We start from the raw sequence: 25869 nt of genomic DNA, 5'->3' as shown, positions 1-25869 counted from the left end.
ACCCCTCGCTGCTTAATTTCAAACCTTGCTCGCACTCTGATTCATGCACAGGACCGCATTGCCGAAAGTCAAACTAGGGACATCACCCTTTCCAAATCCCTCTCATGTACACTTTTTACCTATTGTAATTACACAGTGCCCTATTTTCGTCACAGGTGCATTCCTGCTACCGTTAGTCGTAAAATATTTTCATGTTCCGTTAGGATTCAGCCCCATTGTTTATCCACACTCCAAGATATTTACTTATCCACCCCTCCAGCGTAACCTCCTGTATCCTATTTCGCTGCCCTGATTATCATAAAAAATCAGACTGCCGTTTTTCTTTACTAAACTTCAAATAAGCTATCTCCTCTTTACCACAAATGTCCATTAATTCCTGCAAGTCTTCCTTGCTGTCAGCCATAAGAAATGTCATCCGCGTACATCTGCCTGGTAATGACTGTTTAGTACATTCTCCTTTCTGAAAAAGGAAAAGTTGAAGCAAGTCCGCTCCTCTCTCATTTTTTCTCTAATCCTTTTAAATACAGCATGAACAACAAAGGTGACAGAGGGCACCCCTGCCTAAGCCACTGCTGTATCTCTATAGGCTCAGGTACCTTTTTTCCCCCATTTTATAATTAAGCACCTTTATTGTTACTTTTATAGATAATTTTTAAAAGATTACTTCCATCTTCCACATCTGGAGTGCTCAGCATGCACCACAAATCCTTTTGGATTACACTGTCATAGGCTCCATAATATCCAGAAATGCGAGCCATAGGGGCCTGTCTTCCTTTTCTGCTATTTCAGTACACTGTGTCAATGAGAACAGATTATCTTCTAACCTTCTTTGTTTTCGGAACCCATTTTGTAGTTCCCCCGCACCTCCTCGCTCTCCACCTATGCCTGCAGTCTGTCCTTTATAACCTGCATCACCACCCTGTAAACCACTGACGTCACTGTTATGGGATGGTAGTTGTTTATGTCGACTTTGTCCCCCTTTCCCTTATATATCATGTTCATCCTGCTCAGTCCCCACCCGTCGGGGGCTTTACCGTCCATTATCCTTTTGCTCACTGCCTCTCTTAATGCTTTCTTAGATTTTGGGCCCAATGTTTTTATTAACTAGATTGGGATGCCATCAGGACCTGTCGACGTGCTACTAGGAACCCTCTTCTCTGCCCTTTCCCACCCGATTTGTTCAAGTGAAACCGCTACACTAACCGGTCTATCCTCACCTGATTGAGCACATGCTACGTTTCATTCTTTAAATTTTTCGGTCATCATTGTTCTTATATGTTCCATTGCTTCATCTCCTTCTAGCCAAACACCTTCAGCTGTAACTACAAACCTCTGCTCTAGGCTAGTCTTATTACTCAAGGAGTTGAGATGTTTCCAAAATTTTCTTCGCTGCTTTCTATTCTTTCTGTTTACTTCTGACAGCCATTGGTCCCCTTTCTTCTAATCATCTCATTGATCAAATGGGATATGCTTCCCTTCTACAGTTCAAGGAGTTCTTACCCCATTTTCTGTCTACATCAGCTTCTGTTCACCCCCTCTGCTTTGATATCTGTGTTCCCTGGGCTTCCTGACATTTCCCTATGGCCTTCTTAACCTCCTCATCCCACAAGCTCTTGGGTTTACGTCTTCTGTTCCCTTTGGGCCTGATTCGTGACCTCAGCAAGCTCTAGCTCAAATAAGCCCTGTTCAATTTGCATATGTCCATTCTGTTTAGTATCATCTGAAATTACTTCCTAATTGTTGGGTTGCTATTTCCAGCTCCTTTTCCGAGTAAATTATCCCCACCTGGTTGTTCATCTTGCCTCCTACCTACCTTCATTTTTCTTTTAAAATCAGCTTGATACGTGAGCGCTGCTAGAGTTACTGTATATGCTCCCTACGGGAGCCGTAGGGAGCATGTCAGTAACTCTAAGCGTTGCCGGCCGCCGCGCCACCTGGCCTTCGCGGAATGAAGGAGCAAGCACACTTGGCAGCTAAGTTAGCCACAGTAGCTGAGCTGCGCCTTATCCTCATTCAAGAGGAGTGGCTTTGCTGTTTAACACGTATGTGTCGGTGGGCAAGATGGGAACCAGTATGCCCAACTCTGCTCCCGTAGGGAGCATATACAGTATTTCTAATGCAAAATAAGTAGCGCCATGTTGGAAGTTTGCCGCCGTCCTCCTTCCCTGCGCTTTCTCACGACGCTAGGCCCTCCATTGGACGAGCGCCGTCACATGCTCGCGCGGGCTTGTTCTTGCTTGTTTATTGCGTCCGCCACTATCCAGTTCCAAACATCGCGAGCGGCATGTGCAGGTACCGCGTTTCGTGCCTCCTCTGTGCTTATCTAACGTAGTTCTGTGTTCGCGAAGCTCATGTTCCTCTGCTACCTTCAGGCGCAGTACACGTGAAATTGATGGCAAGCGACTCTTCCGGATTCCATCTGCGTAGCGAGGCGTGGGGGAAGGTTTGGCTTCAGAGAATCAGATATGCCACTCAACTTCGTTTGTCGACAGGTCATAACTTTGCGGTTAATCCCTTTGTCGCTATCAGTCCCCTGCGATGTCGGGCTAGCAGATGCAAGGGAATTAACCGTGACGTCATGACATATCGACAAAAGAAGCCATTGGCCTCCTTGGAGGGGCATTTGTTGCTGCATTTTTTGTTGTATGTGACTAAATCACAGCGTAGGAGAACTGGTGGGCATGGCGTAAAGTCATCTGAGTAATGTCAAGTCTTCCACCAAACGCTAATTCGCTTGGATGAAAAAAAAATATATATAGTGGTTGCACATTTGATATAACTGCCGGGATCATTATTTTGACAGCTTCCTCCTTCACTTTATACTTCGCTTTATATGACAGATCGTGTGTTGCGGATGCACTCATTGACATTTGAAAACGAACAATCCCTCGGAAGAACTGCCCTCGGTCAATTCTAGAGTAAGCTAATTCGTGCGTTGCTTTGTCAGTGGCCAGTTGGAAGTTAATCATTGTTCGTACTCTGCATTCGTTTTCATAAGATATTGGATAAAATAAGGGGCGCTGAATTTCTCCCACCCACGTGCAACACATGCAACCGCCAAAATGATCCCCAGTAGCAGCCTTGCACACACCTATGAGAGAACTGTTGCCGCGCTTCTCAAGTTCACAAAATGAACGAAAAAAAAATAAAAAAAAATGTATGGAGCTGTGTAAGATGCCCTGCAAGTGAGCGAATCCACTGGAGCCTTTTTATGGCTGGACCGCTGCCGCCGATTGATTGGTAGCTCACAATTAAGTCAGTAAAACCTGTACGACAACTACCTATATCCTGCTCGTTGATCATTTGCTAACGCAGCCTTGTCATTGCGTTAAAGGCCATAACACGTTGGCCACTGGCCGACGAGGGACTGAAGCTGCTTAAGCGGGGAGGCAACGGCGGTAGATAACCAACGCCGAGAGCGGCGTGGCACAGTGTCTGAGCGCTAATAGCAGAGACACCCAAGCACAACAACATTTAGACGCACTTGATGTTTCGGCAGCCAGTCATAATATCATGTGAAAAAATTCCATTCAAAATACGAACGATACGTAGCGACAGCATTTGATCCGAAGAGCGTCTGCTAGTTCAGCACATGGCGTAGGGGGAGCCACGGTCGAGTGAACGGCGGTTCAGGAAGAGGAGAGAGAAGATGGCGCTCCTTTTTATGCAAAAGGCGGATTGGCGCTAGACCTCACCATTACTAGATTACTTTGCATATCTAGTGACGTTGCTAGACCTGGCGTGGCCTTTTAGTCTACGGCATTGGGCTGCTGAAGTAGAGGTTGTGTGTTTCATCTCTGCCTCGGTGGCCTCATTCCGATGAGAGTCGAATGAAAAAATGTTTGTGTTCTTGAATTTATGTAAAATTTAAAATCTCCAGGTGTTCAAAATTAACTTGTAGTCCTCCACTATGGTGTGCCTTGTAATTAAATTGTGGTTTTTGGTTCATAATTCCTCAGAATGTCTTCCGGGAAGCACCAACTCTCTTCTGGGCTATTTCTTCTGCGTCATGGTCGTTTCTTCAGACCACAAAGAGTGTATCGTCTTCGAAACTGTTGGCTGCCCCCCTGACCGACCATGTTTCCAAACGACAACGGAGCACATCTGGTGAACTGCATGGGTGGAACTTGTCTGATCTACGTTCTTGTTCTCTGTAATGTACCGTCCCGTGCTTGCTGCTAAGTCTTTCGTATGTCAATATCTTTCATGAGGATGCGCTGAATTGTATTATTGTCACGTAACATTTGATTGCAACACTGCTGTCATCTGACCTTTGTGGTACTCTTTTCCTACTTTACATGCACGGTCATTTCGTCTGGGGCCATTTCATTCGTGGCAGTTTCATCCGGGGTCATTTTTTCTAGAACCATCCAAGTAGGCTGCTGTTCGGTTGAATGATAGTTTTAGTATCAACTGCCATTCAACTCAATGGCAACGACAGTGCCTGTGTAACAGAGGCATCAGCCTGCGCATATTGTTGAAAAGAGGGTGAGAGGAAGAGTTTTGCAGCACTGTGGGAAAGCTGGTGGGGTTCCCGAAGGCCAGAAAGTTTGAGAACCCTTGGACTATACAGTCTAACACACGTGCAGTGAAATTTTAGCAAGAATATTTGGAAGCGGTTTTTACTCTATAGTTTGACACTCATTAAGAATAACTTATGTGTTAATTGAAAGGGTTTTTCTTTATTTCAGGATCAGCACGTCACTTGCTTCTCATAGAACTGCAGAAATGTTTTTGAAATCAGTTCTGCTTGTGTCATTCAGATGCTGAATATGTATTAAAGGCGTTTCTGGAAGGTCAGTGCCTCTTATCACAAATATTTTACTTGGATCATTCTTGTTTCTGCCATTTGGGCACCCGCTAATCTCAGTAGCGATCGGTATGGTAATTAGACGATCGCCCAGGGGATGGCACTCAGACAGCCTTTAAAAACAGTTTTGGGAATATCGGCGAATATTTAACTACTGTATGTTGATTGTTAAGTTGGTGATCGTACAAGAGCACATTCACACTATATATATATATATATATATATATTCTTTTTTTCGGTGACCATGCTTAATATCAATGTTTGTTGCATATTTGCGTACAAAATATAATTTTCTTTCGGGTTTTTAAATGTGCCATTATTAAAGGAATAATGATTATGTCACTAGCAATGCTTTACACCAGGATTTAGTTAGCCATGCACCATCAGAATCGGAGGACGCTTAAGCTTCGCCTTTAAGAGTGGGACACGATAGAAATTTAAAGATGCCTGGCTGCTTATCAGGCTTTTTTCCCGTATATTCAAATTACAATCTGACGCTACTATGTCTTTAGATTGTAGTTAAGTCGTGCTTTACGATTTTTCTGGTAGATTTTACTTTGAGAAATTACATTTTTGTTCACTAAACCCTTGCGCCACGCGGTGGGCCTGCGTGGTCGAAGTGGTTCCCGATGAATTTCTCTGCCAGAGCCACGGACACCGATGCTTACGCAGACACCAACACTGATGCCAGAATTTCTGCGACCCGGGTCCCTTAACGCTCTCGCATGAAAATATAGCTGATGTGGTCTTGAACTGTTTCAATGAAGGTGGCCCCTTAGTTATTTACATCACAAAGCCTTGCCAAAATGGTGGTATCTGTTGATGGGAGGAGTTGAGAGGCAGCAATTTCAAATTGAAATTTCTGGTTAAAATGGTTGCTGGGAGCCGAGTTTCTTAGTGCGTATAACCATATTGTGCCATCTACTCTCATTTACATATATAAACTGACAGCTGTTGGGTGACCGAGTCATGGGACCTTTAAACATATGCTGTATTTCACATTCATGTAGCAGCACTTGCAAGTGAATATATCTATTCACTTGTTTTATGCCGAGTGCAGTTTGGTTCTAAAAACTACTAGATGGCACTGTTATGTATATTCAAGCAAAGCTGAACTTCTTTTCAGTGGTGGTGCTCTCACTTGCTTCTCAAATGGCAAAAATTTTATCTTTGTGATGCTTGATGACTTGAGGCCTTAAGTATGACTTGTATTGTTCGGAATATGCAGTGCTGCCAGCTGTGCAAAACTCTTCCTAGATCTAGGGACTTTATGCATTCTTTAGAAAAAAAAGGGAAATTTGGCCTAATCTATGGAAATTTCATGCTGTGACATTGAAATGGTGAAGCTGCTGATGTAAGTCGATTTTGATTTCAGTAACTTGGATATTACTTTCACATGAGCATGTGAACCGACTCTTTATCGTAGAGCAGCATAGTGAACGCATCTCGCCCAGTAAATAACAGTTTGTTGATGTCCTGTGCCCTTTAACGAAGCACTGCTACTGAGATTTTGCCGTTTGTACCTCTATATGGGCTGTCAATGTATATGCACTCTAAATTAAATATTCATCTAACTGGTGAATTAAACTTATGCAGTAACAGCAAACTAAGGGGCATAGGCAGAATTTGGCATGAGCAGACATGGTACGCATGGCGCAGAGCACGACAATGCAGTTGTGGTGCTAGGCAGCCAAGTGCACATGCATATACTAAAGATTACCGCGAGCCACCCTAGGCAGGGCAGCCTTGGCTAGAGTCGCAGTGGTCACGTTCTTGGGCAAGTTTTGCTTTTGAAGAAACGTAAAGATTAGCTGCGTATATTGCGCATTGCTGTAAATTACGTGTAATCACATAAGTTTGGTGGCGCTACGTCAGTACTTGTCATTAAAAAAAATATTCACATCTTTTACATTGGTGTTGATAGGTGTGCACTGTTTTGGCTCACATACATTCTGTAAGGGAGGTCCAGGGCTCATCGTCCTGTTAACATAACTTGCACTGCGACATCTTCTTTGCTTAAGTCCAGTGACTACATTATTTGATTGCACTGATCTGAGAAGTTCCTAGTTTCCTCATACATTAGAGTTCCTGATAGTATGAGAGGAACTTGATACCACTGTCTGAGAATTTTTAGAGGGTGCTGTGACTTCATGGCTACGCTGAGATAAGGGAGGTCTGGCATTTCTTTATACGGCTCTGCTGAGAATGTGGTCATGGCTGTCCAAAAAAAAAAAAAAGTTTTACAAGTGCTGGTTCTCCTAAAATACGCATTGCCTTTTTGTTTGCTCATCCGTGATACAACAAGTAAGCAATAAAATGCATGCTTGAGACTGGGGCGCCATATGTGCAAACTCTCTTCTTCCTGCGAATTTATCAAGCTTGCAATTTTTTTTTCTGCAGCTTTTGATAAATTGTGGAGCCTGGGAAGTTGGTCCAGCTAAGTGTGTTTTGCATGAGTGAATAATTGTTTATAATACATAAATATGACCACATTGTATTGGTTATTGTTGCACTTTGTCTTCAGCCTCAGTAAGTTGATTGATGCAAAAGGAAAAAAGTTTGTGTGGGTGTGCTGTTTGCATTCATGCTGGCTTTAACAGTGATCTCTGTGTTGTTACAGATGCGTCGATTCCTCCTACTGTGCATTCAAGATGATGCATGCTTTGGACTTCATCAGGAATTCATCTCATGAACTTCTCCGAAAGCATCCATCTGGTTGTCCTGTTACATGACATGGCAGTTTGAGTTATTGATTTAACACTGTGATGGTGATGTGACTGCGTTTGCATCAAGTGAAATATCCATTCTACCTTCTGCCCTGTTGGTCTCTCGGAATGATGAAAGAAATGAACAGGTTCTATTGCAGTCACCAAGTTGCAATCATTGGGGTAAATAAAAAAGGACACTGCAATGTAATGGTAGAGAATATAGTTTCATCGAGGTCCCCCATGGCGGAGTATTGCATCTGTCTTCACAGATCTGCTAACACAGTACATGAGGGTGTGGAAGTGTCGCAGAGAGAAACTAATTTGTAGATAAGTAATCTCCAGCACTCTACAGCAGAGTTTGCTTTCACAGCATCAAGGAAAACATTATAGCAGGAAATTTTTACAGTGCCACTACCAAAGAAGCATTCCTTTCCTTAACCCTTTGTTTCCCACGGACATTGCACATAGTGTACGTAACCAAAACTGATATTTTTAGGCTGTTCTTGCTCAAAGTATTGACAACAAAGAAAAAAATGCAAAAAAATGCATACACATTTTACAGAAGTTTTGTTACTGCCATATATGTGGCACTCAGGAATGAGAAAGTGAAAATAATAAAACAGATCTTGATTTTTGGCGGCTCTTAGGAAGTGTGGAAAACTTCACAGGACTTGATCTTTTCAATATCTACACACAAATAGACCGAGCATTTCTTGCAAAAGAATCGGGTGTGCCTTTTGTATGAGCTCAACTTGCACATGGGGGCATTTTTTTTTAGCCACTTTCACTGGCCATTGGCCAACATTGTCATGCCTCACAGACAGCTCTACGTGGTGAGCTCTTTTTGATACTATGGCGTTACCTGAGGCTGACGCCTCTGGTGAAGATGCCGCTGAAGGAACCATGGCAGGTGAAAGATCAGTACACTCATTGTTGGATTCAGGCATGCCTTCTAGCGAGTATTGACACTGGAAAGACACGACTGCAATTTTCTTGTTTCTAAATCTGTTTTACTGAATAGTGAGGAACTCTATCATGTCATGATCAGCAAGCTTCAGAAACATATTCAAAGTGCTTCTTACTTTTTCCAAGCCATCTGCTGGCCTCAGAATTATCTTTTCTTTACTGCAGTTGATGTTGATGTCCTTTTTCATCCAGTGCCATATTTTTTTTTTCTGCTTGTTCATCTGAGTAGATGTTACCTGCATTTCTTGCTCAGTCTGTATAGCTTTCGCTGTCACTGAGCGACAGTCTTTTCAACAGAGTGTACTCTTCGTCACAATCAGTTTCCTCCACACTTTCCTCGTCACTTCCACTTGGATATTCAGACTCAAAGAGAATTGCTTGGATTTGCTCCTCTGTAAGGCGCTGCCTGCATAGTCCACAAGTTTTTTTTTTTTAGACGTCAACGTAAACTAAACTGACAGCAAACAACCAGCGCAAAAGGTATTTGATGGCAAACAAATGAAAAAGACATAACTGCAGAGCCCTAGACACAGCGTTACACTTATCGTCGTTTATCCGCGAAACAGGACCTCAGGGTCCTCTGTGGCACAAACGTGTATGCAAGCCAACTATACAAAAAGTAAGCAACAACCAGTGATACCATAATAAAACTATGTAGGCATGTTCCGCAGACTTTGTAAAAGGTGATGTCGGTGTTTTGAACTTTACGTTACAAGAAATATACACCGAGAAGCAAGAAAAAGCCGCACACTCACAGTCTTTGCGGCCGCACGTGGAAGCCATGTTTTGAAAACAACAAACGCCCTTCTGTGGTCGTGGGTGGAAGCATCAACATCCACATTTGTGGCAGCTAGGAATTAGGGGTTATGCAATCGAATTTCTAGATAAAATAATTTCGACAAAACTGCCACGAACGTGGTACCTGGAATACCAAGGGTTAATGCAAAGAAATGTGGCTGCATTCTCTTCCACCATCAAACATGGTGCCATGCTCTCTTGTAGGAATGTGTTGCGTTTTTGTTTTCCTATGTATTTCGTATAATTTCATGTTCACTTCTTTTATATATTCTTTCATATGTTTATATCTGAGTTGGTGCTCTTGCTGTGCTGCATGGTATAAATACTGTGATGCCTAAATAGTATGTAATACTCATCTAAATAGGTGAGTGCATTGTGCAGTATTACACCTACAAAGTACTTGACTGTTTAAGCAAATCAAAGTCACTTGCTAATTTGGACCTCTGTGTATCGCCAGCCTGGAGGTTTTATCCATTCAGGATAGTGAATTATGCATTGTGAGATAGTTGTTTATTCAGGTGTCTATATGTGGCAGTGTCTGTTACAGAAGCACTAATTGGTAAATAGGTCATCTTCAGCACCGTGTACTAGTTGCATTTTGTTTTCATTGAAACTCTTGTGAAACAATTGTGAAAAAAAGTTTACACTGCACTAATACAGACAAAGAATCCTTTATTGCAGAGGCATGGAAAGTTTGGCGAGTTGGTACGGTAACATATTTCTAGTTTATTGTGAGAAGGTACACAAACGGAGACTGGCACTCGTCCTATCTGCTTCAAGTCTTCATCGGCGTCCCTTGGTGCTAGAAACTAGAAATCCTTTGTTGTGTGCACAGAAATGTGGTTCTATTCTCCTCCATCAGCAAACTTGGTGCCATTCTAAATTATATAAATGCTTTGTGTATTATTTTCTTCCTTTCATTTCTTGTTCATTTTCTTTCATAATTTCTTGCACCAATATTCGTATTTAATTTTATATGCTTCATGCGTTAAATATCAGTTAATGCATGTTGTGCTGCATTCTACAAGTCCTATGCAAGAAAACATGTAATGCTTAGTTTAATATCCGAGTGCAAAATTTAGTGCGACCTATACAAAGTAATTTGACTATTTAGGCAAGACATCAAAATTGCATGCCAAGTTCGACCTTTATTATTGCCAGCTGCAACTGGTGTGAGAAATGTGTTTCATCAGGGTACTGTTGCCATAACAATAAAGTGTGTGTTGTTATAGTATGTGTGTTAGGTTGTCACGTATATTGCCTACAATTGTGGTAATCTTATTTGATTGCCAGGTCTAGCACTTTAGTCGAGGGAAGTGTTTTCATTTGCATCACCTTCCCATGTTGCCTGTGACTTTGCAGGTTCCTTGCCTTTGGGGTCCCAAGAGAAGTACCGATCGCTTGTGTGTCCGAATGGCTTGCAGCATTTCTGCGAGCTCTGCCCTTACAAGACCAAGAAAAAGGCAACCATGATCGCTCACCTGCGCACACACTCAGGGGAACGTCCATTCAAGTGCCACTTCTGCCCAAAAGTGTTCACCCAAAATTCCATCCTCAAGCAACATGTGTACAGCCACACAGGAGAGCGCCCCCACCAGTGCCACCTGTGCCCTGAAGCATTCATTCAGAGTTGCCACCTGACACGCCATCTGCGTTACCACACGGGAGAGCGTTGCTTTTCCTGTGTGCACTGCAGTGCATCCTTTTCACGAAAGCGCCATCTGTCCAATCACATGTCCTGGCATGCAGGGAAGAAGTCCTAAAGGTCAGGGGTTTGCATTTATTTTGTAGATCACTCAGTTTGTTTGTTGCAGTAGGTCAGCTCTAAACTGCATCCAGAGGTTTCTGGGTACATCAACTACAAAGTTTCTTGTAGTGTTACCTAGAGGATAGTTGACTCCACTGTCTATGAGAATTTCTTAAAAAACTGCCTTCATGCGAGTTTACTGCTATGCCAGCTTATTAGAGGTTTGGCTTATCTTAAGCGTGGACTGGCCTAAAATGTGTTTACGACTGTGGAAATAAGTTTCTTGAAATTACACATAATATACGAAGTTGGCAAAAAAACAAAAAAAAAACAGAATCAAACATTTGAGACCAGGGCAAAGTAGTATGTGCCACTACCCAGTTATGGTTCTTGCAAGCTTATCAGTTCATCTGTGGCACAGTTCACATTTGTTTTAATTGTGCTTCCTAGCTCAAGTGCTTATAGTTGAATGACTCATTTACGAACTTATTTACAAATGAATGTAGAGCAACATGAAAAACTCCCGATACAGCTTTCTGTTGCTCAGTACGTACTACATAAAAGTTTCTTTTCGAGCGTGAAAGAAGCCCGAGAATACATGCAAAGTGCCTCGAGGGACCAGTCGCGCCGCAATTCTGCGTGTATTCGTGGGCTCCTTTCGCACTCGGAAAAACACATTTATGTAGCACGTATTGAGCAACAGAAAGCTGTATCGGGGGGTTTTCATGTTGCTCTACAATTTTCTCAACACTTTGACAATTAGGACAGTACTTCTCGAGTTGGATAATTAATTACAATTTGTGAATTAAATCACAGTAACGAAAAAATACTGGCGTCTACTACAGTGTACCAAAAACAATACGCACTAGGTTTGCATCACGTAACGCCGTTCCTCTTTTTTTTAATCGTGCTGCTTGATAGCTGGGACACCCTGTATAACGCTGTAGTCATGGGCGACTTCAGTGCAAGAGTGGGGAAAAAGCAGGTTTGTGAGCAAGCAATTGGCAACTACAGCATCGATTCTAGGAATGCAAGAGGAGAGATGTTAGTAGAATTTGCGGAAAGGAATAGGATCCGAAAAACGAATACCTTCTTCAGGAAGTGTAGCAACAGAACGTGGACCTGGAGAAGCCCTAATGGAGGAACAAGGAGTGGAATAGATTTCGTATTCTTTGCCGATCCAAGCATAGTGCAGGATGTAGAAGTGTTAGTAGGTAAGGAAATGTGCAGTGGCCATAGGTTAGTGAGGTCTAGAATTCATCTCAATTTGAAGAGAGAAAGAGTGAAATTAGTCAAGAGGAAACAGGCCAGCCTAGATGCAGTAAGGGTAAAAGCAGACCAATTCAGGCTGGTGCTCGCCAAGGAGGTTTAAATAAATCTGCTGGAGCGGAGGTCGCCTATACCTACCAATGGGCGGCGGTGAAGCTGCGCCACGCGTGTGGTGGCCATCTCTCCTTATGCAAGAAACGGGAGCCGCAGCGCATCCGCTGCGCTGACTGCGTCTCCCCCACCGTGTAATTTAACGGTTATGGCGAGCACTTAGAGGGAAGTAGTCAATAACTCGAAGTCTAATGGCAGATAACAATGCAATAACTTTATTTTGTTTCTTTTGGCGTTCTCCTTGCAAGCATAAACACCGGTCAAGGGTCTGTATCACTGGTCTTTAAAAATAATCAGCCTCGTAAGAGCACAGCTCACTTTATTGGCACTCATTTCCCTGTTTTTTCTTTCGTCACGTGATTGAGTCTGATTCTTATGTAGAGTTCGGCCACTTCACCATGGTGATGTTTGGTGCAGCGCCATCAAATGTCAGTGAAACATCAACACCTATTGACGTTAGCTTTTCAATATACTGCACTGGTCTTTAGATATAATCAGCCTCGTAAGAGCAGACCTCACTTTATTGGCACTCATTTCCCTGTTTTTTCTTTCGTCACGTGATGGAGTCTGATTCTTATGTAGCGTTCGGCCACTTCGCCATGGTGATGTTTGGTGCAGCGCCATCAAATGTCAGTGAAACTTCAACACCTATTGACGTTAGCTTTTCAATATACTGTTTTGTTAGCTCGGCTCTCTCTCCTCCTGTCAAGAAATCAATTTAAAAATACCCGTGGCAACTTAATTCGCAAGATCAAGCCAAGGCGCATATACACAGATGCATTCTTGGCTTCAGGCACACTGTCTTCATGCGTTCCACGCCCAATGTCCACATATCCAACCACTTTGTAGCCCACAAGCTCAACATGTTTCCTTATTGACATGTCATCGACGATCAAAGTACAGTACAGAGTCTCCGTGCGGCAGTGGACAAGTTTTTTTCAAGAAAGACATTGACTGAGCTGTGAAGCCAGGATCCCCGTTGATGGAACTGTACCATTCTCGTATAGTGCGCTCTGCTGGCAGTGCTCCATTAAACTTCGAGCGTACCTACATAATCATTAACTGACGGAGCATAGAAGTGCAGCGTTAACGCAAATGCACGCAGCTCAGATGGGTATGTGCCTTTGTGATCTATTCCTGCCCTGTTGAGGAGTGGCTGTATATCAGCAGAAAAGGCTGCAGTGAACACCTCCATGCCCTCCTCAGACATGAGCTTTTGGTCCTTGATATGCCTTATTATCTCGTGAGCAGTCTCGTTCTTTTTGGTCAATCTCCGCTTCCTCTGCTGCAGAATTTTGATCTTCTTGAGCCTTGTTATCTCCTCTTAAGAAACATGAAGTACTTATTTGTAATGCTGCTTTGTAGGTGATGCAACTGCCACATCTTCAACAACTTTGTCAACTTCAACACCTCTCTCGACTGGAGTACTCCGAGGCCTCAGTGGTGGTCGCTTTCTTTTCAGCTGGAACGAGAATTGCACAGTTTAAAACTACTGACTTTACTCACGGCATTGCGTAAAGCAACCACAAATATAAGAACAGAAAAGGCACAAATGTAAGACAAAACTGCTGCTTGTATACTGCCTAAACGATGCTACTTAACACCTCGTAGGTTTGAGCAAACCTATTAAGACAACACAGCAACCAATTACAAAATCTATGGGGTCAGCTATTTAATTTCAGCGAATAGCAAACAGTGCATTCTTTTCCTATTCACGCTCCACACTGGTGATGTCAATTAGTACAAGAATGTGTACTAACTGGCTTTTGCAGGTGGTTTGGAAATGCGTCAAACACAGTCGGACAACTTCCGGGTTGCAGCCGTATCGTCTGCCCGGTCCGGTCGAAACATCCTGGCGTGAAGTTCCTCGAACACATGTGATCGCTGTCTTCTTGCTTCCAGCCTTTACACCGAACATCCCGCTTCCACGTGCTTCGCACATTTGGGTCCTTCGGAAACCTGTTTGGAAAAAACAATGACCGTCAGATGCGGAATTGCCGACAGATTGCGAGCTGTCAGCATGTGTTGCGACAGGCAGAGAAGTTTTCATGAACTTCAAAATGTGCTACTTACAAGTGAAACCTAATCCCAGAGTCCTTTTTCGCTCGATTTGTGCAGCCATACGCAGTGCACGATGTCATTACAACGTCCGGATGCCACTACACCGACTACACACTGCGGCTGCCGTGGCAGAAGGAGTGCTTTCTGCCTATGCCAACATGGCGGCGCGCGGCTTCAGCTCAGGGGCGTCCCCTTTGCTCCAGCAAGTTTTATTTAAACCTCCTTGGTGCTCACAAACATATTTAAAACAGCGCCAAAAAACACGGACAAGAAAGAATAAGGGACGAGCGCTTACTGCCAACAACACCTTTATTGAAGCCTGCGCAAATATATACTATTCGCAACAGGCAGAGAACAAAAAAGGTGAAAGGGGGGGCGAGCCACTGCGAGTAGAGCTGCTTCCCCCGAATGCGAAAGGGTAGTTCTGGAGTGTGTTGAAGCACTTCCATTGGGAACCTCTGGTCCCTGTCGACCCAAGGTATCAACCGTCGTCGAATCGCTGCAGATTAGTGACTGTTAGTCGTGTCAGACAAAGAAGGCGGCTTTGTTGTATGCCACTCTCAATATCACCTTTCCGCAGAATCCGCTCTCAAAGAAAATTTCAAAGTTGCCGATGGGTTCAACCCTTCCAAGACCAAGAAGTTCGCCATAGGCAGGAGGGAAGAATCCGGTCTAGAAAAGTTGTCTAGTGCGATGAAGCGCTCCAAGGAAATGTGCCTTTCCGCCTTTTTTACTGTTAAAACTCACAAAATTGGCAACCCGTTCAGAGTCATGGTTTCAGAGGTGGGCACTTGGCAGAAGTGCCTCGGGTCCTACCTTTTGGAAGGTCTTAGGCAACTTCCGATAAATGACCCGTTTTTAGTACGCAACTCGACAGAGGTGACCAGTTCTTGAAGGAGTCAAGCATCAAAAGAGCACAGGCATTCGCGGTAGACATCAAGGACTTGTATTATTCCCTTGCACAAGATGACCTCTTCGCCGTTGAGAAAGAAGGCATAGAAACGATAGGCGAAGTCCGGTTCCAGAACGCAGTTGGCACCAACGTCACCAATTTCCTGGACTTGCTGCAGGTTTACCTAAGATCCACCGTTGTAGTGCATAATGAAGAGTACTATGTGCAAAAGAACGGGATATGCATAGGCTCTCGCATTGCGCCAATAATGAGTGATTTATTGTTGGCGCACTATGATAGTCTCTTCCAGGAACAACTCAGCACAAGAGGGCCTGTGAAAGTGTTTCGTCATGTTGATGATTTTCTGGTGATCCTCCTTGCCCTCCCTAATAAAGCTACAGCCCTGTTCGACCAAGTTTTTGAAAAATTCAGGAGCATCTATCGAGGTTTGACATTCACAAGGGAATTGCCTGAAAACGGCAAAATCCGCTTCCTTGACCTTGCACTACACCGCCAGGAGGGGCATACTTGTTGGATGTATGCCCCGCGTTCAAAAAAGCACCTCCTCCCCTACACATCCAACCATTCAAAAGTGGTGAAGCGCTTCATCGCCCTAGGGGCCCTTAGAAATGCTGTCTTTAGCTCTTGCCCTCTCTTGATGTCCAGCAGCTTCTCCAATCAAGTCCAGCGGCTTAAGGCAAGTGGCTACCCTGCACAACTGCTGTCATCCTTGACGGAAGCTTTATTGCAAGAGGTTCGTTCCCCCAGGGAACAGCGCGCAGTGGTTGAGGATTTAACCAAGACTGTTGCGATCCCGTATATACATGGTGTGTCCCATCGCATCAAGAAAGCCGCAGGGCGGGCTGGTGTAAAGGTGGTGTTTTAACAAGTTGGGAAGGCTGTGCAAAAAAAGTCGACGAGAGCCGGAGAACACCTGGACTGTGCAATAAGCGACATGTTGCCAAGCCTGTAGATTGCAATACCAATGTAGTGTATTCAATTCCCTCCTCTTGTGGCTGCACTTACATAGGGCAAACGGGACGTTGTATTAATGATCATTTGCATGAGAATGCGTACTGTGTCAAGATTAAGACTGGCAGTAATCTTGCTGTTCATTGTGCAAAGTGTGGGTGTTCACCACTCCTAGATAACACACGTGTGTTAAGAAGGTACAGCGATCATATGGCCAGGGACATTTTTTAGGCCTTTTCTATGTGTCAGTTAGGAGCCACCTGTGTAAGTGCCCCATCTATAGCTCTCTGCGTTAAGGAACTTGATTTCCTCAGGAGTTCATCACCTTGGCCTGTGCCCACCATGTGTATTATTAAATTTGTATTTTTTAGTGTTTTTGACGCATGCGCAGCAGGAGTTGACTGATGATGACTCGCCTTCCCTTTCACCTTTTTTTGTTCTCTTTCTGCCTGTTGCGAATTGTATGTATTTGCGCAAGCTTCAATAAAGGTGTTGGCAGTCAGCGCTCGTCCCTTGTTCCTTCTTGTCCGTGTTTTTTGGCGCTGTTTTAAATATGTATGATCAGTACCAACTAGCTCGTACCCAAACCCTTCTGAGCTCGCAAACAATATGCAGCTTAAGAACTGGAAAATGAAGACAATTTAACACAGAAGTAATGAATGAAACTGTAAGTAGGCTGATCTCAGAAGCAATTGAAGTGGGAGGTAACCAGTAGGCAACCAGTAGGTAAGCTCTCCCCAAGACACAAAGGACCTAATAAAGAAATAACAAAACATGAAAGTGTCCAAGGGCTGTATTCTGAAACGTTCCATTTGGGCGAAATTTCTTTTTTCGCTTTCAGGCGCGCGCTGATTGGCTGGTTGAGCAAAACTGGAAAAGAAGTCATGCCACCTAGTAGTTCCGGTGTACGTCATTTTGACGTCACGGTGTCAGTGCGTGCTCCCGACATGTATTGAATAAACGAGCACACCTGTGTCGTACTGCGGCCAATACATTCGAAAACAACACATCCGAGCCGCTCTGCACTCGCACGGTGTGCCCTCTCGTGTGTTTTGCGAAGCGTTCGAGAGCGCGTGTTGGTAGTGCATGCTGACGTCACGGGTAAGCAGCCAGTTGACTTATTAAACGCGACTTTCGCCTAAGCGAAATATCGCCGAAGGGGAACGTTTCAGAATACGGCCCCAACTCAAAAGATCAGATTGAATTCGCTGAACTGTCGAAACTGATCAACAAAAAGAAAGTAAGGGATATCCGAAATTATAACATGGAAAAGATTAGGAAAGCCGTAAAATATGGACGCAGCATGAAATCAGTAAGAAACCTTGGCCTAGAACAAGGCAAAATGTATGCACTGTAAGATAAGCAAGGTAATACCATCAGCAATTTTGATGATATAGGAAAAGCAGCGGAAGAATTCTATACTGACCTGTACAGTTCCAAAACAGCCAAGCTACTTTCATTCGAAATAGTGATGAATAGGATACAGAGGCTCCTTCTACAACTAGCATTGAAGTTAGAAGGGCCTTGCATGACATGACCAGGGAAAAAGCTACTTGAGAAGATAGAATTAACATTCGATTTAATCAAAGATGGAGATGTCATGCTTTAAAAGCTTGCGGCCCTTTATACGCAATGCCTCACGACTTCAATTGTACCAGAGAGCTGGAAGAACGCCAACATCATACTAATCCATAAGAAGGGACACGTTAAAGAATTGAAGAATTATAGACCCATTAGCTTGGTTTCAGTATTGTATAACATATTCACCAAGATAATTTCCAATAGAATCGGGGCAAAATTGACTTCAGCCAACCAAGAGAACAGGCTGGCTTTAGGAAGAGATATTCTATGATGGATCATATCCATGTCATCAGTCAGTTAATCGAGAAATCTGCAGAGTACAATCAACCTCTTGATATGGTTTTCATAGATTATGAAAAGGCATTTGATTCAGTAGAGATACCAGCAGTCATAGAGGTATTGCGTAATCAAGGAGTACAGGAGGCATACGTGAATATCTTGGCAAATATCTACAAGGATTCCACAGCTACTTTGGTTCTCCACAAGAAAAGTAGAAAGTTACCTGTCGAGAAAGGGGTAAGGCAAGGAGACACAATCTCTCCAATGCTATTCACTGCATGCTTAGAAGTATTCAAGCTCTTAGACTTTGAAGACTTAGGAGTGCGGATCATCGGCGAATGTCTCGGCAGCCATCGGTTTGCAGATGACATTGTCCTATTCAGCAACAATGGAGACGAATTACAACAAATGATTGAGGACCTTAATCTAGGAAGTGTAAGAGTGGGGTTGAAGATGAATGTGCAGAAAACAAAGATAATGTTCAATAGCCTGGCAAGGGAACAAGGATTCTGGATCGCCAGTCGGCCTCTATATTCTTTAAAGAAGGTTGGAGGGCATACGGCAGGCACTATCAAATCCTGACTGCATGGGAGCTTACCACTGTAGTTGAAAAGAAAAGTATACAATCATTGCATTTACCGGTGCTAACATATGGGGCAGAACTTGGAAATTAACAAAGAAGCTCGAGAACAAGTTAAGGACCGCACAAAGAGCGATGGAACGAAAAATGTTAGGCCTAACATTAAGAGATGGGAAGGAAGCGGTGTGGATCAGAGAACAAACGGGGATAGCCAATATTCTGGTTGACATTAAGTGAAAGAAATGGAGCTGGGCAGGCCATGTAATGTGTAGGATGGATAACCGGTGGACCATTAGGGTTATAGAATGAATACCAACAGAAGGGAAGCGCTGTCGAGGAGGAGGAGGAGAGAAAGAGAAGGCAGGGATGTTAACCAGAAATGCGTCTGGTTGGCTGCCCTACTGTGGGGGACGGGAAAGAGGGAATAGAAAGACGAGACAGAGAGGGGGGGAGGAAGGACATGGTGAGCTCGCGCACGCATGCGGAGGGCCTGAGCAATTCAAACGCGTTCACATAGGCCAGTCCTCCTCAAGAAAGACAACAGTGCCTTCAGAGCTTTGTGGGCTGACGAACGATGGGGACGGTCTTCAAGGAGCACCTGCATGGACAATGGTCGATCGTCAAGTTGTCGCAATGCGTTCGCTAAAGTTTGTCGTTCCGACTGAAATCGATCGCAGTGACACAACAAATGTTCTATGTTCTCTTCGCTGCTGCAGACGTAGCACGTAGCACTTTCGGTCATTCCAATGAAAGCACAGTACGCCTTCATGAAAGCCACTGTCGAGATCAGCAGAAAACCAGATGGGGTGATGAAGTTAGGAAATTTGCAGGCACCAGTTGGAATGTGCTAGAGCAAGACAGGGGTAATTAGAGATCGCAGGGAAAGGCCTTTGTCCTGCGGTGGACATAATTATAGGCTGATGATGATATAACGCTGTCTATGTGATGAGGGAGTTTGCACAAGCCATTGCATATTTGACAGTTTTCCAACGTTTGTAGTATACAGGAGGGGTTCCCAAACTGCAGGTTGCGCAAACGGCACCCTAGGGCTCTGCGAGCGGTCAGAACGATTTTGACCCTATTCCATTTTTTCCCCATTCACTACCACAATTTATCAATTTATTGTTGAAATGTACTGCATTTTTGATTTAGCGAAGCCATTGCACGCCACATCCGCAGTTTATTATTCTATGAGCAGCGAGAGACCCAGGTGACAGTTGCGTGCAAGAATCAATGTGCGACTTGCCGGCCTATGGTGGCCGCTCTGATCGCTGTTAATTCGTGCTCGCTAGCAGGGTTTGTAACATAAGCGGGAATCGCCTCAGAAGTTTCGCAAGTGTGAACCACTTCAGAATTTAGCGGCATCCACCTGGTGGACTGTGCCGACAGTCATCGTACACGTGCGGCGCGTCCACGTTTAGGATTCAAGTGTGTCGGTCTCAGCTCAGTGCAGATTCGATACAGGCCAGTTTCCGACCGCACTGCATCGGTTCCGTAATAAAAACTCGTGACAAGTGTTTTGATGCACACGAGTGGCACCGTGCGCTAAAGGCCGGTTGATGTGGTCAATTAGGCTTTGCGACTGGTATATCGAAGATCATTCCACATGCAGGAGACTTGTTACATTTGTTCGGAAAAAAATTATTAATTATAATAATTAAATAGGTTCTTGTGTGTTATGGCGTGCGGTGCCTACGGTGGTAGCGATGGAGGTTGGAAGTGGCAGTGGCCATATAGTCTGCATACTGTGCATGGAGTAGCACTGAAAGAAAAAATATTGTGCATGTGCTGTAGTGAATTAATAATAGAGATTGCCTTTGAGAACCGTTAATAACAGGCAACATGCATTTGCGTGTTGCCTCTATGTCACTATCACGTGTCTTAACTGAACTGAACATGAAAGTGCTGGGTAGCTCCAAGAAGTGGCGTAGGAAAAAAAATGTGCCTTGAAAAAATGCTAGCTCTCTCGTAATCGAGAGTAGATGTAAGCATGAAGTGACTTCCATATGGCGTATTTTGTTGCCTGTGGTGCCACTGCCTTCAACCGCTTTTCTGCGTCCAACAGTGTGAGTTGTTGACCTGAGTGGTTGTAGTGCATACCCACAGTGGGGGATTGGCTATGAATCGGGTGGTTATATTCGGTTTATAAAAACAAGGGAAGTAACGATTTGAACACTGGAGCTTAGTAAGATGTTGTGAGAGCTAAAAAAACTAATTAATAATAGGTAAAAAAAAAAGAAATAAATGAATCAAAACACTATGGTGGGGAGGGGGACAATCAGTCTAGCATGGTAATCGATCAGATTCGGTCAGATAATTTTGGATTGCCAAGCAAGCATTTCTGTGGCTGAACCCAATAAAAAAAGCTCCAAAAGATATGATCACAGGCTCTGATAAATCTAGGTCAATATTGCTGCACGCACTGTTTCTGTGGCCTACTTTTTCTTCTTGCCGCGGACCGCTCTCGACTGAAGGACCTATGTTGTTCAAAAGAGCACAGGCAGCCTCTCTATCTGCCTTTTGAACGCCGCTATTGGAAATGACAAATAAATCTTCAGCGTACGCTCTCAGCTTGAACGGCTCAGCCTTACTGAAACGGGACTCTTTATTCTCTCCACACTTGGGTTCACTTACCATCAGCAACAGGTCCCCAAACAATTGATCCCGACTGCCATCCGTAGCTGGATCCACACAGACCCTATCCCTAGAAACATGCATCCTGCCAGAGCTATCATAAAAGCTCTTGCTCACGTACCTGGCATCACATTTGTTGATGCAGCCCAATATTCCCATGGCACACGATTTGTGGCCTGTCGCCGCACGTGATGGAGTCCTACAGCACGCCTCCAGCATCACTACTCCCACTGCCGAGACGGCTGAAGATGTGGCCATTGACCTGGCCACTCTAGATCCCACCTGTCACACCATCGTGTGAGACTTGCTCATCCGTCACTAAATTCAGCAAAGGCCGTATTTCTCCTCAAGTACTTCGCATCCTCTGCCAGGCACCACACTCTAAAGACAGCATGATCTCCCTGACATGGATCCCGGCCCATGCGGGCCCTGTCCACCCATACCTCCCCAACCTCAACGAGGTCACGCACTCCATTATGCGAGGCCTAGTCAACCACGCCGGAGTCACTGGAGACGAGCTGGACACCAAGGACAATCTGACCACTTTTAACGATCTCATTGAGGCCTTTTACCTCAGTCGCCGAACCTTCCCCCCACCTCACCCCAAGTTCAGCTGGGCGCAGGCTACTACCCTGCATCTGCTACAAACAAACACGTACCCTTCACCTGCCCGCCTCCACCTTATATTTCCAGACGTTTACACTAACCCCAACTGCCGGTCCTGTGGCACTCACCCGGCTACGCTTCCGCATATGCTGTGGAAGTCCCCAGCACAGTATACACACATTAACACCACGACTAACGCCTTTTCTAGAGGAGGCGTTGCCACGACACTCTCGTCGAGGTTGCGTGGGGCTCTACGGAGCTTTGCCCTCGACGACCAAACCTGTGCCACCCAGCGCGCCCGTGAGGCGGCAATGAGGCAAGCCCTCGACGTCCTCTCATGGGAGGCTTAGGCCCGGTCATCATAAAGTGCTGGTTCTCTAATAAAAGTTGCTCCTCCTCCTAGAAGTTACAGCTAGAGTGATATTGTGAACAAACATTAGGAAGAAATCAGAAGCAATATTTTTTGTAACTTGTTTGGGAAGTGTCTAGCGTATGTAATGCGGTCCTGTACAAAGCTAGAGTTGGGGGCCAGAGACCACATTTTCTTAACTTTTGACTGGTTGCCCGGATGATATCGTTTTGTTCTCACAACAATGTGCGGATGCTCCCTTTTGAGTGCCCATATATTTTCGTTTGAGTGCCCGAATTATGGTCCCTATACCCGAATAACGGCTCTGGCTTTTGGCTCAAGGTTACTTGAAGGTCGCCGATAATGGGAGCTTTAAGCATTTCATGCTTAAAAATATCCCTCGTAATATTGTCCACGAATTAAATGGACCAGAAGACAACAATTTGAAGGAAAAATGGCCTGAAGGGAAAAATTGACTCTTCAAGGAACCAGCTTCGAAATTGAAGGCAATAAATTTGCAAATTCTTCTCAATATACAGTGTTTAGGGCAAACTTGTGCCCTGAAGCGAAGAACTTGGCGGTGGCATAATCCGCCTTCTGCACGTTCCGAGTGCGCATGCACTGTACCCTAGCGGCGAGCGGCGAGAACATTTTGTAGGGCATCGGTGGTTCGTCCAGCAGACGATCGTCACTGAGCCGTGCACACATCGAAGGCAGAAACCAGTGACTCCTCTCCATCCATCAGAATCGCTGTGTAGGAGATAACGCAGGCATATGGAATAGCGCGGGTAGCCTGCTGCATAGTGGACGAGGACGCGAACTCGTATATTGTTGGCGCAGTGCCGACGACATGGTATTTGCGATGTGTTTCGGTAGAAATTTCAACTGTTCACAACGATAATCGGTTAACAGCCGGTACATCACAATTAATACATCCCGACACGACACCGATGTCGATAAGAAGTCGACCTCATGCAGACGCGAACATTCGGACAGAGTGTACTAGAATACGGTTGAGTGGGACGAGTGGCTGGGGCGGCGCATGCTTTGCAGTGAGGTGCCCGACGTGGAAAAATACTGTGGCGGCGCTGCGATCGAAGTGGATTGGGACTCATCAATGTCGCTCCGTTGGAAAGTGCTGGCGATACTGCTCGGCAGGGTCATTCGTACTACTTCGCGCGCTGGTATGTGTGTTCAGACCGCTCAAGTGGTGTTCATAATTACATATGACATGTATATATGCCTTAAGAATAAATTCCTTTCATTCTCTTTATTTTACTTAATTTTTAATGCCTCTGAGTGGTTGCGTGTGCATTGCGGCCGTAGTGTCGGCTTTCATTGTTACCATGTTACCCTTTGGAGAACAAATATTTTTCTCGTACTTCAGGCAGCATGCACCTCTCGTGTGTATTGTTGCACATATTGTTTTCCATCAGTAGGTCTTGTGAAACGCAGACGAAGAAACATATGTAACCTTCCTGCTTGCCGTTTCAAACAAGTAAAGCATATCTGCCCCACTTGGCGCCTTGTACTTAGAAATACGTGAAGTTTTGATAAAGAAAAGAGTTAAGTGCAGCGCAACATTCTATTCAAAAAGAACTTCTTCTTGGGCAAGTTGGTGCTGAGATTTCCTAGGTATACTTGAATGTGGCGTGAAATACATTTCGTGAAAAGGGACAGAGAAGAGGAGACAGTGAAGCGACAGTGAGGCGCTTCACTGTCTCCTCTTCTCTGTCCCTTTTCACGAAATGTATTTCGCGCCACATTCAAGTATACCTAGGAATTCCATTCAAGTTTCCGCTTTCCTCGCGTAACAGAATGCGGAGTAATTGGTATGGGGTCATTTATTGCAGTCGGACCTCGAGCGCCGAAAACGGTTTTAGTTAGTCATTCTATATGCTAATCTTTGGCCGTAAGCCATACGTGGCATTCTTTTTTTAAGTCGATACTTCAAAAAAGAAAGAAAAGAAAGCCTGCGCGGTAGCCTAATTAGTGGCTATACATATAGTGGATACGGCCTTGCGCTGCTAAACTGGAGCTCGCGGGTTCAATCCAGGTCGCGGAATTTGAATGGAACGAAATGGAAAAAGGCTCGTGTACTTCTATTTATGTGCACGTTAAAGAACCCTAGGTGGTGAATACTAAATCGGGTGCCTCATGATCGTATCATGGTTTTGCCACGTAAAACCGAAGAATTTGTTTAAAATGTTAAAACAAAATCGGGTGACTGCGTTCTTCGGCTTTTTTGAGGGGTGTAAACAAAAATTATTCTCGAGTCTGTTTTCCGAGAAAAACATGTTATGGTTCTCCTATATTTCATACATAAATGTAATGCCGTTCCCAAATGTATGACCGCTCAACTCAGCAGCTTTTACATTTTAAACGGCTGCTTTCAGTTATGCGGTGCACTAGCATAACGCCCATAATGAAACAATTAAAGGAACGAGATGTCTCACATACACATAGAGATATGTGCAGATCTGTTGCGTCTGTTGAAGATAAGTGTGGTACCATATGGGCCACCCAGTTTTATTGGGTTGCAAACATGGTGAGACTGTCAAAAAAGTTTTCCTTGTCTTGAATCAAGTTAGCAGTTTTACAGGCTACCCCAAAACGGGGCGCTTTTATTGAATGATAGCTAGGAACTTGTTAAGCAGGACTTAATAACACCCTTTGCGTTAATTCTCTCAGGAACTGCACCTCTGCACAACAGCCACGGCTCTCCGGCAGCACAATCATTTGGAATAACAGTCCTCACTTGCAGTGGTTACTCACCTTTGAGACTTGAATAATGCTGTTATGCGTTACATTCGAACGTAAACGACTATTCGGCCTCATGTAATATATATATATATATATATATATATATATATAAGATGGTTGTAATGAGAGTTTTATGTGCAGTATTCACTAGTAAGTGTGTTTGTTACCATAAACACGTGCACTTATTCTGGTTGGGAGTTCTCGCTTTTTCAATTCTTGCATTTAGAATATTTGTTATTTTTTCCCTTGTACACATATCATAAATATGTCTATGGACCCTTTGATTTAATTACCTAGAAATAGATTGGTCGTTCTTCGTGCCTCGCAGTTAATAAACATGGTTTATTACACTGTAATGTTTTTTTTTTTTCGATCATTGTCCCTGATCAATATCCACGAACAAGAAGCGCGCTTAAAATGGCACGATATCATTAATAAAATTGTCTTACTTAGCTTCATGTTGCAGAGATACCAGTTACTTTTAGAAGACAGTAGTAAAAACACCAAATCACCTGGCTAAAACTACATTTGGTACCGTCTGTCAAGAGTCACGGGCGCACCAAAGCGACTGAAACATTAAAAAAATGTACTGCCCAGACGTTCTGCGATAGAAACTGGGCGTTCGCCAGCAGACGATGCCCTTAACTACGACAGCGAAATTGAAAACGTCGCGTTGTATAATCCATGCCTCAAATATATATGTTTGGCAAAATGGTGTAAACATAAATTTGCAGTTGAAATAA

At 44.1% G+C, this 25869-nt stretch overlaps 1 long non-coding RNA gene across 1 annotated transcript in view; it reads left to right on the top strand.

The window, feature by feature from the left end:
• LOC119431068 (uncharacterized) overlaps positions 1 to 25869 on the top strand; it is a 109441-nt gene that overhangs the window by 63426 nt on the left and 20146 nt on the right. Inside the window, exon 3 of the long non-coding RNA XR_007463936.1 lies at positions 10527 to 11047. This is a non-coding gene — a long non-coding RNA (uncharacterized LOC119431068). The remainder of the gene's footprint in view (positions 1 to 10526; positions 11048 to 25869) is intronic.

This window comes from Dermacentor silvarum, chromosome 10 (assembly GCF_013339745.2).
Source record: "Dermacentor silvarum isolate Dsil-2018 chromosome 10, BIME_Dsil_1.4, whole genome shotgun sequence".
In the NCBI taxonomy this organism is placed as follows: Eukaryota; Metazoa; Arthropoda; class Arachnida; order Ixodida; family Ixodidae; genus Dermacentor; species Dermacentor silvarum.
The sequence above is the reverse complement of the archived record's forward strand: the minus strand, read 5'-3'. Positions and strand labels throughout refer to the sequence as shown.